The sequence below is a fragment of the Miniopterus schreibersii genome, assembly GCF_964146895.1.
Source record: "Miniopterus schreibersii genome assembly, chromosome: 4".
Lineage (NCBI taxonomy): Eukaryota > Metazoa > Chordata > Mammalia > Chiroptera > Miniopteridae > Miniopterus > Miniopterus schreibersii.
The window spans coordinates 64,639,574-64,654,714 of NC_138105.1; positions in this window are offsets into that span (position 1 = coordinate 64,639,574).

A 15,141-nucleotide genomic window follows, 5' to 3' on the forward strand; every position below is an offset into this window, starting at 1 on the left:
TGCCTGGCACGAGGTGCCATTGCCAATGGATGTCCCCTTGCTACACGGAGAAGCTGAGGTCAAGACACCATGTACCCCTCCACCCCAGGATGTGTCCTCCTCCCAACCAAGTGCCTGCCCGGTGGGTGTCAGCTGCCCTGGAACGCTGCCCCAGGTGGATGTGGTCTGGCGCATGGATTTCCGAAGCCATCTCTCCATCTGGCAGCTTTATTAACCCAATTCGACTGATCAAGTGATTGACGTGTTTGTTTATCAGCTACTCCTGCCCCTCCAGGGACCTGTGTCAGGTGCCTGCCCCCTCCATCTTTATCGGCCCAGAAGGAGAGGGGCACCAGAAGCCCTCACAGCCCCATCTCACACACACACAATTATACACTTTTGATGATTGGGTCAATTTGTGTGGATCTTTCCAGGGGGCAATGTGCCAGTGTCTAACAAAATTTAAAAGCCAAATTTAAAATGAGAGCTTGGTGACTTTTATCTGTCACCTTCCCCACTCAGTCCTGAGCCCCTTAAAACCATGGTCAGCACATAGTAGGTGCTCAATAAATGGTAAACAAATTCTTCAGGCCCCTGTGTTCCCATTGCTGGACATTTATCCCATGGGTATGCATGCAGAAGTGTGGCAATATTTACACAGGAGCATGTTCCCAGAAGCATTAATTCTGGAAACAACCTAAATAGGCAACAATAGGATGCTGGTTACATGAGTTACAGACCATCCACGCCACAGAGCACTGAGCAGCTGCACCGGGTAGCGGCACTGAATATTCCTAATGTATATTTGATGAAAGGTTAGCTGCCCCAAAGGAGTTAGCAACCTCAGCCACACAAAAACCTGCACAAGGGTGTTTACAAATTTTAAACATAACTGCCTAAACCTGGGAGCCACGGAGATGCCCTTCAAAAGGTGAATGGATAAATCAACCCAGACAATGGAATGTCATTCAGCACTAAAAACAATGAACTATTGAACCACGAAAAGACAGGGAGGTACCTTAAATGCATATTACTGAGTGAAAGAAGCCAGCCTAAAAGACTACACACTGTATGGTTCCAACTCCAGGATATTCTGGAAAAGGCAGAACCATATTAAGAAAAAGATCCACAGGCACTGGGACCTCAAAATGAGTGGCTGAAATACAGAAATTTATCGTCTCCCAGTTCTAAAGGCCCACAAGTCTGAGATCAAGGTATCAGCAGAGCTGGTTCCTTCTGAGGCCACGATGGAGAACATGTTCCATGTTCTCTCCAACTTTTGGTGGCTACAGCTATCCTTGGTGTTCCTTGGCTTACAGACGCATTACCCCATCTCTGCCTCTGTTGTTACATGGCCTTCTCCTCCCTGTGCGCATATCTGTGTCCTAATGTCACCTTCTTATAAGGACACCAGTCATACTAGATTAGAACCACCCTAATGACTTCATCTTAACTTGATCATTTGTAAAGATCCTATTTCCAAGTAAGAGCCCATTCACAGGTCCTGGGGCGAGGACTTCATCTTTTGGGGGAGGGACATGATTCAACTCATAATACTTAATAATAATGTATTAATATTTGTTCATTAATTGTGACACATGCACCACACTAATGTTATAATAGAGGAAACTGTGTTTGTGTGCATGTTGTGGGAATATATATATAAATTCCCTATACATTACTCTATTTTTCTATAAATCTAAAAATATTCTAAAAAGCAGAGTATATTATTTAAAAAAAAGAAAAGCTAGGTGTCAGTGAGTAGGGGATGCTCACATGTGCATAAAGAAATGGGAGCATATCTATATGCGATGCTCACATTCTTTACACACCTAAGGGGACCCGGGAACAGAGGCTCTGCGCAGATGGTGACTGTGGAGCGGGACAGGTGAAATGGAAATGGAGGTTTATGGTTCCCTGTAGGGTTTTTGTTGCTTAAACAAAATTTCGTCCCTCATGCATATATTCCTTGCTCAAAAACACTTAGAAAATATAAGAGTACAGAGATTCCTATTTGTAACTCAGCTTTTCTGAAGTTAACTGTAGCAGGGGAGCACTGGCCCTCCCGCCGTCTCCTTTTCAGATGACTCTGCATGATGTTCTCTCTCCCCTGGGACCTGGGATCTGTCCCCCATCACCCCTGCCCGTGGCCTCCAATCCTCTCAGCTCATCAGCTCTGAGCAAGAAGGTGTCGGCGACTCACATCGATACAATGCAGTTTCCCTTCTCCACAGTGAAAATAACACCGCTAGCTTATCTTGAAAACGGTGTTTGTTTTCATTAAAATAATAATAACCATGCCCCTCCCACTTCACCCCCCCCCCATGGGCCCTGCCTTATCCAACCGCTCATAACCCCTCGGTCCCCTGACCACCAAGCCTTAGCATATTCTGTACCCACTGCCTGGAATGCTGTTCTCACTTCTCCTCAGTGAACTCCTGCTCCATCTACGGTTATCAGGGCAAATGTCATCTTCTCAGGGAAGCTACCAGTCCCTCTTTCAGCCCCTTTTGTCCGGGTCATACCTTAGGGTCTGCAACAACCCCCCTTCCCGCGCCCAGGTCTAGGCTTGGCACACAGTAGGCACAATAAACATCCTACGGGCAACTGCACAGAAGATGAAAATACATGGAGATTCCACAGCTTCATGCAGCAGGAACTCAGCAAATGGGGTCAGCAATTAAAGGGTTATTAGCAGCCCTCTGGAACCCCCCTCCCCAAGCCCCCCAAGATGGGTGGGGTGGGGAGAGGGGGCAGAGGTCCCTTTAAGTGTCCAGCACCACTTTCTTTTCTCAGCAGCCCGACACCCACCCACCTGAGTGAGGCTCAAGCTGCCCATTAAGCGATTTTTCCCCTCTACTTACAGCTAGTAGCATTGACAGGGATGCTCAATATCTGAAGGGCTGTTGGCCTTGGAAGAGAGATCGCAGCCGCCTGGCTAAAATATTCCTTCTTGCCCATGCCTCCCCCAACCCCGTAGAAGGTGCATGTCTGATCTCCTCCCCTAATGACCTCAGTTGTCTGCCCTCCAGGTGGGTGAGGCGCTGCCCACCTCCCTCAGCCTTTCAAGCTTAGCTCAAGGTTTGTGGGGGGAGGGAGGATTTGGATGGAGAACCATCCCACCTTCCACTTGTCTGGGCTTTGCTGGGGTCACCTCCCCCAGGAAGTCCTCCTAGACTACTTGAGCCCAGGCTCTGGATTCCTGCAGCCCTGATGATCTCATGCTTTGAGGTAGGGGGGGCTGGTGTACACAGAGGGACAGGAGCCCCTATGGAGTCACACCACAGTGTCCGGATGCCAAGATTCTTGTCTGTTCATTTGTTCCACACAGGAGGAGGCAGAGGGGGGCTCTTGTACTCCCAGCCCCGTGGGGCCAATGTGAGGGGATGGGTAGGATGGGGTGGAGGCGCGGGAGATGAAGGGCGGGGGAGGGGACGAGACAGTGTGCAGGGCTGGAGGGAGGCCCCTCAGGATGCAATAATGGCAAACTGGAGGAAAGACAGTCCCAAAGTGACTGGACTGGGCTTGTCCAGCCTGCCAGAGGGGGGAACATAGGATCTGACCACTGGGGCAGGGGAGGGGACTCAGATGGCTGGGTGAGGAGAGAAACCCCAGAGCCAACACCTCTGTTTCTAGCTTCAGCACCAAGAACAGCTCCTCACTCCACTGGAACTGGGGAGGGGTCCCCACTAGTCAGAGCGTCTAGAGCCTGGGACCTCACGAGAGATCCCCCAGATAGACCCAGGTGCCTCCTGGTGGGGCCTCAGTGTCCTCACTAAAATTAGAATAATGCCTCGGCCTCTGTTGGGGGAGGACCGAGAGCTGCAGACAAGGCTGCTTGCAAACTACGAGTTTCTAGTGCCCTCCAGGCATTTTCCTGAGCTTCTAGAACATCACAAACTTCATAAAGAAGGGGCTCAGTGTTGGGGGGTGAGTGAGAAAATAAATGATTCCACAATTTAAAATGTGATCCAAACTCCTTGTTTTATAAAAAGGGAAAGAAGCCTGAGAAGAATGTGGCTTTGCTTCTCCTCAGCCAGAATCCAGAACCTTCTCTCCAGGCCTAAGGGGAGGTGGGCGTGAGCCCAGTTCATTGTCCAAATACCAACCCACCCTGCAGGATGATGCTGAGGTCCTGGAGGGACCAGCTCTTACCCAGTCAGTTCTCAGGAGCCCCCTGGCTGTGGGTGAGACAGAAGGACATTGGGTGGGCCATAGAGAGAGACACCTAGAGCTGAGGAGCCCCTGGGGGGAGTGAGGGTTCTGTGGTTGGGGGATGGGGAAGGGCAGCAAGGGTTCTTTCTGGGAAGGGAGGGGAAATTGTATAAAGGAGGGGCATTGGAGCTGGGTTTTGCAGGTAGAGCAGGAGTTCTCTAGGGAGAGCAGAGGGGCAAAGGAAGAGCAGAAACAGGCAGGAAGTTGGGAGGACATGGCCCATTTGGGGAGAGTTGGAAGGGGCTCAGCTGGGGCGCATGCCCCCCTTCAGGGGAGGATAGAGGTGGATAGGGGGGCCACGCTTATGGCTGGAGGCCTGCTGGGGGCTCTGTGAAGATGGGGAACAGGTGGGAGTGAGTCAGAGGTAGGACAAGTGGGAGAGCTGCTCAGAGGGACTAAGGCACCCACTGGGAGCAAAGCAAAGCCTCTCCCTTTCCCCACTCACTACACATCAAACCCAGACTCCCCCTCCTCTTCCAGGTTATTAATTTTTCAGAGAAGAAAATGCTTTTTGTATTTTTTCCAGGCAAAATATTGATAATGGGCTTAATGTGCCTTTCCAGCTTTTGTGTGTTGAAAGGGCTTTTCTGTCCTGGTTGCCGCAGAGGCTGCACACTACACACAGGCACCCACGTGTACACACACACACACACACACACACACACACACACATCACAGCCCCTTACCACCAGATCACACTTGTCTGCAGAGACGTGGCTGGAAGTAGGGTGGGGGGTGTTTTGATTGCCGCCCAGCAGGTTAGTGCAGCCCCCTCCCTGTCTGGAGCCCCCACCTCTGCTCCACAAAGCCAGCCACTCATCAGCAAGGGAGCTGGCGTTTCTGGTGGCTTCAGGCTGAGATACAGCTTCGAGTTTAAAATTTGCCTTCCTTTCTCTTGGCAATGGGGAAACAGGAAGGTAGGGATAGACCTCTGTTTGTGCATTCGTCCATCCATCCATCCATCCATCCATCCACTCACTCACTCATATACCAGTTACTCATATACCAGTTACTATGCACCTATTGTGCACCAGCCCCTGCCTCCTTGAAGTTCACAGTCTGGTTGGAGAGAAGGGTACTAAGCAAAAAATCCTAGGGGGGAAAATATCACTATGAATCGTGATAAGACTTCTGTAAGAGACACGGAAATGTGAGGTAGTAAAACAGGGCGGGGCTGATGAGTCTGGGGGCTGGAGGGCTTCCCTGAGGTGGTGACACCAGCTAAGACCTGAAGGAGCAGGAGGAGTGACCTCTGCAAAGAGAGACAGCAAGGATCTTTGTCCTCCTCAGGAGGGAGCAGCCTGTGCAAGGGCCCAGAGGCATGAGACAGCAGAATTCACTCTCTCAGCCCAGCCGGAATGGCTCAGTGGTTGAGCATCGACCTACGATCCAGGAGATTGCAGTTCGATTCCCGGCCAGGGCACCTGCCTGGGTTACGGGCCTGATCCCCAGTCGAGGGCATGCAGGAGGCAGCCGATCAATGACTCTCTCATCATTGATGTTTCTCTCTCTCTCCCTCTCCCTTCCTCTCTCTGAAATCAATAAAGATACACTCTCTCAGTTGTCTCCAAATGTAGGCATGCATCAGGATTGCCTGGAAGGCTCATGGAAGCCCCACTAGATGGCCCCCCCACATCTGGAGGCTCCCCCACATATGAGGACACCAATTCAGCAGGTAGGATCCTCACTCTAAGAGCCACTGTGTCAGGGGAAGAGTCAGGAGGTTGGTGAGATGAAGAAATGGGACAAATCTCCAGGGACAATCAAAGGGGGACATAGGGGCCAGATACCCTCAAGCCCCCATTTACACCTATGTGCTCTGGGATTGCTCACTTAAATCTCCAAGCCTTAGTTTCCCCATCTGGAAAATGAGCACGATTTCCTGTGCCTGGAGAAAAGATGAATCAAGATGATCCAGATCAAATGCTTAGTGCACAGCCTGGCACATAGTAGGTGCACATCAATGCAAACATCAATGATGACCATGTGTGCAGTTGATTAAGGAGTAGGCGGCCTATACTGAGCCGGTGACAGGCAGAAAGCAAGATTGCGTCACCCCATGTATTAGCTAATTAGCTGTGAACAACCAACACGAATTTACCAGCCTTAAACAACATATGTTACCAGGCCCTCTGCTTGGGTCCCACAGGGCCTCAGTCACCTGTTGGCCAGGCTGAGTTCCTTTCTAGACTTCAAGGTCTTTTTCCAAGCTCTCCTGGTTGTTGGCAGAATTAAAGTCCTTGTGTTTGATGGACTAAAATCCTGTTTTACTTTTTGGCTGTCTGCTAGGGGTTGCTCTTAGGAACTAAAACATGTCAACTGTTCCCTAACAACGTGACCTCTCCAGGGACCCCCAAAAACATGGCAGCTCATTTCCTCAAGGCCATCAGGAGAATCTCTACTAGGACAGGGTCTTACATAACAAACCACAATCATGGAGGGACATCCATCATCTTTGCCATGTTTTATTGCCACATTTCGTTGTGACATGGGTGCAGAGATCACAAGGGCCATTTTAGAAGTCTGCCTACACACACACGTACCCATGACCATGCCTTCTGATGGTCACAGATGTGTGCATGGCCACAGATAGGTACATTTTTGTAAGTGTTTCTTTTTGCATTGCCTGCTGAGGAGCTCAGAGCCAAAATGGTAGCCCACCTGTGGCAAGGGTTTAGCACCACCTGAAGTAAGTTTTGTGGACTCACTTCTCAGCTAGAGCTTCTCTCCACCTCATTTCTATTTTCTTTTCTCTGGCTGCCTTGCCTCTGCAACCCCCTTCACCACAATTTTCTGGACCCCAAACAGGCTGAAAAGGACAGCAACTCCCACCTGGTCAGCCTTTAAAGGCTTTCGTAAATTCTCTCAGCCCAGCCAGGGTGGCTCAGTTGGTTGACTGTCGTCCTGTGCACCGAAACATTGCCGGTTCAGTTCTGGGTCAGAGCACATACTCAGATTGCAGGTTCCATCCCCAATCAGGGCACGTAGGGAAGGCACAGAAAGCAACCGATCGATGTTTCTCTCTGCCTTTCCCTTCCTCTCTCTAGGCATGTCCTCGGGTAAGGATTAAAAATAATAATATAGCCTTGGCTGGTGTGTTCAGTGGTTAGGGTATTGGCCCAGCTCTAACCACAAAGGGTCTTGGGTTCGATTCCCAGTCAAGGTCACATACCTGGGTTGCAAGTTCCATCCCCAGCCCCAGTCAGGCATGTGTGGGAGGCAACCAATTACTGTGTCTCTCTCACATCAATGTTTTTCTCTCCCCCCCCCTCTGTTTTCCCCCCTCCTTCCATCCCTCCCTTCCACTCTCTCTACAAAATCAATGGAAAAAATATATCTTTGGGTAAGGATTGACAAAAAAGGATAAGATAGCCAGGGAGCTGGAGCCTCAGTTTGCTCACCCATAAAATGGGTGACCACCCTGCCAGGATATGGGTGAGGTGAACTGAGGCTGATACACTCTGATGATGCCTAAGGATGCATAATCCAGGACCCCCTACCCCGGGCCAAGCTCCATCATATCTGCCACAGTGAAAGGAACCAGAAAACCAGCCCTGGTTAGGTCCAAGGAACAAAAAATCAGGGGGTTGGTGAGCAGAGGCTAACCCAAGGCTACCTAAATCCTCCCGTCATGGGCCCGTGCTGCCTCCTCCCAGAACCTCCTGTGAGGTGGGGCCCACTTTGTCCACCTCAGAGGGTCCCTGAAAGCAGCACATGTACCTGCAGAGCCTGCAGGGGAAGCAGAAGCCTCCCTCTGCCTCTGCCCACACTTCACCCTTCTTTCCTGCCTTCTCCCAGCCAGGGAGCTCCAGTTCCCTCAGGATCAATAGGAGAATCAATCCCAGGCTCCAGTCCTCTGAGCTCTGGCTCAGGGTCCCTCTGTCCACCCACAGCCACCTGTAGGCTCTCACTCAGTCTGGGTGAGGATAAGGCTTGATGGCTGTGCTCACCACAAGCACTTTCTAAGCATCTGTTGGACACCACGGAGTTTGCAGTGAGAGTGTTTATGCCCATTTCACAGATGAGCAAACTGAGGCTCTGAAATAATCAAGGAGGTGGATAAGGGGGCACTCGGGCTTGAATCCAGAACCCACTCTTAATCTTGTGGAGGTGAAGCCAGTGGCACCTAGGAGGTGCTCAGGGAATGATCCCCTTCAACACTGGGCACCTCAGAGGGATGTCAGCCCAGTGGGTGGATCAGCTGCTCCACTGAGCAGCCAGTACAGGCTCAGTCTCCCCACCCATAAAATGGGCAAATGAATTAGCCACAGTGACCCTGAGCCAGCCCCCTCCACCCCCCCACACCCACACCCACACCCACACCTCACCTTTTTTTCTGCTTCTGGGATCTAAGGGGCTTCCACTGTCCCAGGTAGCAGAGAGGTGGCTGCTCTGGGAGGCAGAACCCTTTGTTCCACCTCAGTTTCCTCCCCTGGAAAACAAGCAAGGAGTCACCAGACGGCACTCAACCCTCCCCAGCCCCTCCCCCTCCTGCTGGAGCTATGACCCCAGGAGCTCTGGCTTCCCAGGCCTGGCAGCCCACCCAGGGCCCTCCTGATGGGTCTGTGAAGGAAGGAAATGACCCTGGTTTCTCACTCCACCCGGGCCCCAGCCTTCTGTTTCTCTCCTCCTAGTGGGGGGCTGGCAGGGTGAGGAGGGGGCTGGAGGTGGTTCTCCCCACCCCATTCCCGGGAGGCAGTGCCTATGGGCGCCTGTCTTCTTACCTCCAGATGCACAGGAGTTCAGTAATAATAGAAATGTCATGCTGTGCTTGGTTTTTTTCCAGCAAGGAGGAGGAAGAGAGGGAACCCCAGCGGTTCCTACACAGCCAAAGTTTGGACCTTCATTATGAAACAATTACAGAGGGAAGCCATGGGGCGCTGCTTGGAGGGGTGGAGGGCTGCGGGTGCTCCTCAGGGGGGCTAACTAGCATGATAGCTTTTGGCACTGGAGGGGAGGGGAGGGGAGGAGTGAAGAGGGGAGCATCAATAACCCCCTTTCCACCCTGGCCGGGTGGCTCAGTTGGTTGGAGCATTGTCCCATGCACCAGAAGGTTGCAGGTTCGATTCCCGGGCAGGGCACATACCCAGGTTGCGGGTTTGATCCTGGGTCAGGGTGCATAAGGGAGGGAACCGATCAATGTTCCTCTCTCACATTGATGTTTCTCTCTCTCTCTCTAAAAATCAATTAAAAAGAAAAACATTTTTAAAAAAAGAACCCCCTTCTCCTTACCAGCAGGAGAAACAGGCTATCCTCACCCTGAGCCCCTACAAACCTCGCAGTGTGGGGGTGCCTGCACCAGGCTCTGCTTCCCCCACTCCCCATGCCTGGCCTGAGGGCTGCCCAAGAGGTCAAGTTCAAGAGCCTTTGGGGATGGGGACAGCAATGGTCTTCTTTAGGAGCCCAGTTGACTCTTCCCCTCTGGATTCCTTTAATGATTAACTGGCAGGGGTTGAGCCATGGCAGGCAGGCACCACAGACACTCTACACCTTTGTCCCCACCGCCTGGCTGCTGGTCACAGGCCCTGGAAAAGGAGATCCTCCTCAAGTGCAGGCTGGACTGTCCCTTCTGGACTCCTCACCATTGCCCCCCAATGCCACAATCTGGGAGATCCTGGGTTCCCTGGAATTGTTTGAAGGGCTGAATTAGAGAGAATGACCCTAGTTGAGGACGTTCTGTGTAGCTGGAACCGTTGTTCCACAAATTCAGCCAGGCCTTCATTCAGTGTTGCCTCCGAGACCAACTCTATTGCTGGCTGTCCACATAACTCACAACAACTAGAGGCACCTTGAGACTCAGCTCAAGGCCACCCAGTCCTGCAGATGTGAGGTCAGCTCACTTGCTGGGGGTTTGGGCAAGTCCTGGGACCTCTCCGTGCCTCAGTTTCCTCATCTGAAAAAAGGGGATAATTAGCCACTCCCTCAGTCTCAGCCCAACGAAGGCAGAGTTAGGGGACAAATAGAATGGGGTTCTGCTGGGAACATCATGCCCCCAGGTTAGGACGACCCCCATGCCCACCCCCTGGGAAGGGAGGAAGGAGGTGGCTGATGATTGAAGGAAAGAGAAAGCCTTTTCTTTCTGCACACAGTGACTCACCTACTGGGATCAAGAACAAAGAGCTCTCCCTGCACTATGGGAGGGGGGGTGTCAGTCATTCTACACTCACCATGTCTCTGATGACTCCATTTGTGCAGTCTGAGGCTGGAGGGAGTTGTCCTAAAGGCCACTTAAGACCCTCTCTTGCTGGCCTCCCTAACAACAAGAGAAAGTGCAACCTGTTAGCCTGGCATTCAAGGCCTGGCTTTGACACCTCCCCCTCCTGTCCTTCCCCAGCTTTATCTCATTGACTCATTCAACAAATGTATCCTTAATGAAGGCCAGCAACTGTGGGGCTAGTGCCAGCCATCTGCCCTGGCTCTACTTCCTTCCTTCCCAAATTATAAGGGGTCTTTTCACCCCTTCACTCACCTGCCTGACCCGAACATCTACACATCCTACAAAACCCAGCCTCAAGGCCCTCTCCCAGGAAGTCTTCTCTCCCTGCCCAGTCCTAACCTCAGGGGGATGAGTGATTGCATATGTTTTGCTTTCCCCTCCCCAAGCACTTAGAAGGCAGGGGCTGAGGCCGCAGCTCTAAGGAGAGGACTACACAGACAGGTTTGTTAAATCAAGTGATTGGCCCAGCTCCCTTCCTCCATTCTCGACTTGCAGATGCCTACAACCCCTTGCCCCAGCCTCAAATCCTCAGTGTCCCTCAGAGAGGTCTCTTAGGCCCCCTCGTCGCCAAGGGGTACCGGCAGAGGAGACAGACTGGAGGGCAGCGGGGAAAGGGAGGAGGGCAGCCTGGCCGCCTCGTGGGGCACGAGCCCTCTCTATCTCCCCACCCCCTCCCGGGCGGAGCGGAAAGGGCGCGGGTTTGTTCAGATAAATGGCGCGTTAATGGGGCGCCAAGCAGGGGCCGGGCTCCCAGCCAGAAGTCACCTGGGGCGGAGGCGACGGACGCTCAGAGGGCGGGGTCCTCACTCCCCGCTCGGCCTCGGCCTCCCGGCCTGGAAAGTGGGCGCTCGCCCCTGCGTGTCCGCGCTTCTGTCGTCGCGTCTGGGGCTCCCGGCCCAGAGCCCCGCACTCGGGCTGTGGAAGGCGGCGCGCTCGGGCTCCGCGGAGCAGGCTCCGGGACGCGGGGCAACGCGGTGCCTGGAGGGGCCCCGTGGCAGCCCTGCTTCGGCCTCGCCGGATCCCCAGCTTGGGGCCTCCGCAAACTGACCCCGGGCTCCAGGGTCCGCCGGCCGCCTCTCTGCGCGGGAGAGCGTTGCGGACGAAATACATCTATATTTACATTTTTAATTGTCAGAGCCTCCTTCCCAGGAAGGTCCAGAGGGCGCTCGGGCCGCGAGTGGGCAGGGGTCTCACTCAGCTGCGGGCTAGAGCTCCGCCGCGGGGCTGGTGCGTGGGCCCCTCCGGAGCGCTGCGCCGGACGCGGGTTTCGCTGCGCGCGGGAAGCCCGCGGCTCGGTGCCTGGACTGGCGCGGTCCGCGGAGTTGAGGAAGGGGGGTCCTCGAGCCCCGCGGCGCGCGCCGTCCTCCTCCCCCACGCTCCAGGGGGCCGCAGCCGCGCCCTGCCCGGCCTAGCCTCAGTTTCCCCGACTGCAAACTTCGGAACAGACTCCTTGTTTCCTCACTGCCTCAGCTGGGGGTGGTGATCTCGGCAAAGCCCAGAGAGAAGGGATCTGGGCCTGAGGTCGGGGGGCTCATTCGTGTCGCCAGCTCTTTCTGGTTGCGCCTCCAGCTGGATCTCGCCGTACTTTCCACCTTGGGGTCGGAGACTCGAGCCCCTAGCCCAGCCCCCGGAGAGGCCCTGAACCCGAGGCGCGCTGAGGAGGCCAGTGCAGGCAGAGGGGGCGAGCGGACCTCGCGCGTCCTGCGACCCCCGGCTCCTGCGTGTCTCCAGGCGGGGAAACTGAGGCCCAGGCCCTCGGAGTCTGCCCCGCCGGACTACAACCATCCACCCCCGAGTAATGAGGGGGGAGGGAGGGGGTGGAATTCCCTCCGCTGTGCCCCTCGAACTCCGGGCCCGCTCAGGCCCAGCAACTGGCGGAGAGACCCAAGACGCGCGGCCCCGGACACACACCCTGCCCGCCGCGGGCGCCCAGCCCCGGGGCCCCAGCGCAAACAAGCGCCGTGTTTGCCGAGAGCGCGGCGGGCGGCGCGGCCCCGGAGCAGAGAGGATTCGATGGAGCCGCGCGCGGCGGCAGAGGCAACGGAGCCCGGGCGGGCGCGGGGATCGATCCCGCGCAGCTGTCGCCGACATGCCCGCCGGAGCATCCAACCCGCGGGCCCTCGCGACCCGGCGCCCCCCGACCGCCCGCAGGAAGCTCGGGACGTCTGGCCCGCCAGGGGCGAAACCCCAACGTCGCTGAGCCTCAGGTTGGCCCGCTGGGAACGTCCCCGCGGCCCGATGTCCAGACGGTGAAACCTCGCGGCGTCAAGTGCGCAGCGTAGCCGGGACCCCCGCCAGGTCGGAAAATCCTAACACCCTTCCCCGCAAGTCTAAATAAATCCTCTGACCCCGCGCTAACGAAGGAGTCCGAGTTGGGCGGGAGGAGCGGCCCAGCCAGGTGCGCACCGGCCGGGATTTGGGGTGTCTGCAGGTTCGAGGGGCTGGAGCTGGGGCCGACGCGGATCTTGGGCTCTAGCGAGACTGGGGGAACATTAGTCTCGTCACTATTTATTAAAACCTCGCTCTAATAAAAGAAGGGGTGCGCAGCAGCCGGTGACTTCCACTTCCGTGGGAGACAGAGCGAATCAGAAATCAGCCGCCAGCCGCGGCGGGGCCTTGGAGAGGTGGAAACTTCAGTGTGTTCTCCCCCCTCGGTACCTTCAGCATAGCTGGAACTCGGGAACCAGAGCAACGCCGATCAGGGCCTGTCCTAGAAGGCGGGAGGTGGAGGGTAGGACTGAAGATTCCAGCCTGGAGGGTGGGTTATGAGGTTGAGGGGTGGAGATGGCTGCGCCCCCCAGGGCGAGGAGTAGACCCGAACCCCAGCAGGTCCTCCCACTTCTCCCCGGACACTTGGAGCCTCCGGGTCAGTGAACCCGAGCCTGTGCTTTTCAGTTCTCTCAGGGCTGGCTGGACACAGAGAGGGTGGGCATTGGCCAGGGGCAGGCCAGCACCTGAAGAGGCGCCCCGAAGCATAAGCACAGGCTCCAGGGATCAAATTCCAATTTTCCTGGAGGGGATACTGAGGTGGGAGATCTTCCCCCCCAGTGACTAAGGTCCCCACAGAGGCAAGAATGGGGGGCACCCTGCCTCCATCCAGCCCACCCCTCCCTGGCTGCAATTTGCCTAATGATTCAAAATCGATCAGGTTCCAGCCACCAGCCCGCCCCGTGGCAGGCTCAGTTCTATTTTACTAATTACTAAAAGGCGGATGGTGGGGGCAGCTGGTTCTGGGGCTCCCGGGGGCCATCTCCCTCTCTTTCTGGAGGTTGGAAAATTTTTCTCAGTCTCCCAGTGGGAGGATAGCCTCTTTGGGAGTGAGACCCTGTCCTGGCTGAAGCTGATTCTCTGCATCCAGGCAGCCTGTCCAAGACTTGGGAGCTTAGGGGGTCCTGAGGCAGCAGAAGGGAGGGAGCTCCTTCTCAAAGCCATTAGTCCCACCTCTTTTCTTTCAAAATGGTTGCTTTCCTTATTAAAACAGAAAATCCACAATGCTCGTTATAAAAATGAAAATGATCACGGAGCTGGAAGAATGTAAAAAGGGCACAAAAGACTGCATGGCCGTGGACCCCATGGAGCACCCTTTGGTTGACATTTGGGGGTTCATCTTTCCATTTTTTCTTTTCCACCCACAGAGACTCTGATGCCCAGTTCTGGGCCTGGGATGTGATCACATTATGAGGCTGATTGATTTTTAAATCCCACGATTACTTTAAATTATGTTATTTGTGATCGTTGGAGGGTGGGATGGGGGGGGCCCAGGCTGGGGCTCAGCACAGCCAGAATCTGCCCCCCTCAGACTCAGAATCTGCACAGGGAGGGGAGTAGTCAGTTCTCCAGACCCACCCCTCTCTCCCACCTGTTTTCCCCCCCGAGAGATGGGTGTAATGACATATAACCTGAAGTTGTATAAAAACTATGAACTTGAAATGCCCATGGACCTGGGACAGTGTCACACTTGGACAGAACAAGGGAACCAAGGGGAAGCCCATGCCGCTCTACCTGGGTCCTGAGGTAGATGGAGAATGTGATTGACTCCCCCTCCAGGATGAGTGAGGAGAGAGCGTGCCTTGGAAACAGTAGGCAGTCACTAAATGCTGAGTCCTCAGCACCAAGCAGGAGCAGGGATCCCCTTTAGCCCTATCCCACCCCAGGGCTTGGATCAGACTGCTCTACTGTCTGATTCCCCCCTCCCCAGCAGGGGGTCGGCTCACCCAGGCCCCTGGCACACAGAGAGGGTCATCTCCCACTCTGGTGCTCTGCACAGATGCCCTCTGCTCTCAGCTGGGGCAAGCAGGAAGGGGAAACTGAGACACAGAAAGGGCCCTGCACAGGTTTGCAGTGCAGACAAGTCCCCAAGGTGTAGCCACAACTACAGTGGTGGGGAATCCCACTGAAGGTAGGGTAGGGGTGCCTAAACGGTTTGCCTAGGGGACTCCAGCAGAGGCCTTAATAGCTTTACCCTCCCTTCCTTCTTCTGGAAAATGGACACAGGGCCCCCTGGGGTCAGATGTAATGGGGAAGTGGGGAGTGGGTTGATCTGAGGGTTCCCTCCCCACCCAAGACTCTGGCCTTGAGATGGAAACACCCTTTGGGGGCTGGTCTGGCCCCCTCCTGACCTGCATCTGGCCCCACTTGAGGGATCACCCTGGGGTCTCTTTGAGTGTGGGAGGCCCCAATTTATCCCAGTTCCTGGGGGCCCCTGGGCCTCACCTGTCTCCAAATGATGA